The sequence below is a fragment of the Merops nubicus genome, unplaced genomic scaffold, assembly GCF_000691845.1.
Source record: "Merops nubicus isolate BGI_N331 unplaced genomic scaffold, ASM69184v1 scaffold19431, whole genome shotgun sequence".
In the NCBI taxonomy this organism is placed as follows: Eukaryota; Metazoa; Chordata; class Aves; order Coraciiformes; family Meropidae; genus Merops; species Merops nubicus.
The window spans coordinates 1-720 of record NW_008589225.1 but is presented as its reverse complement, the minus strand read 5'-3'; positions in this window follow the sequence as shown (position 1 = coordinate 720).

The following is a 720-nucleotide window of genomic DNA, read 5'->3' as shown; positions in this document are numbered from 1 at the left end:
TCCCTGAGATGAATGTCCTGTGCTGTAAAGAAGCAAGAGGACCAAACTATTGTTTCTAGTATTTCTTTTTTAAGGGAAGGAGAAAGTCTCTGAACACCTGCCCTGTGAAGCACCATAGTCTGGAGCCACCAGAAACAGACTCGTAGAATGGTTTATGTTGGAAAAGACCTTTAAGGTCATCAAGTCAAAGCATCCACCTAACTCTACCAAGTCCACCACTAAACCATGTCCCTCAGCACCATATCTACATGACTTTTTAAATGCATTCAGGGATGGCGAATCAACCACTTCCCTGGGAAACCCGTTCCAGGGCTCGATAACCCTTTCTGTGAAGAAACTTTTCCTAATATTTCTTAAACATCCCCTGGTGCAACCTGAGGCCATTTACTCTTGTCCTATCCCTTGTTACTTGGGAGAACAGACTGACCCCCTGACCTCTCTACAACCTCCTTTCAGGTTTATCAGCTTCGTTACTCTTCTCTGGACCCGCTCCAGCACCTTGATGTCTTTTGTGTAATGAGGGGCCCAAAACTGACCACAGCACACAGGTGTGGCCCCGCCAGCGCCGAGCGCAGGGGCACAATCACTTGGCAAATGCTGTCCATTGCTCTTCCCGCTTTTTTACCTGAAATACTTACGGCCGCTACTCCTCCGTCTTTGAAACAGCTCAGCTGTTCCCACAGGCAGCAGCAACCCCCACGGTGTCTGCCAGCACACCCC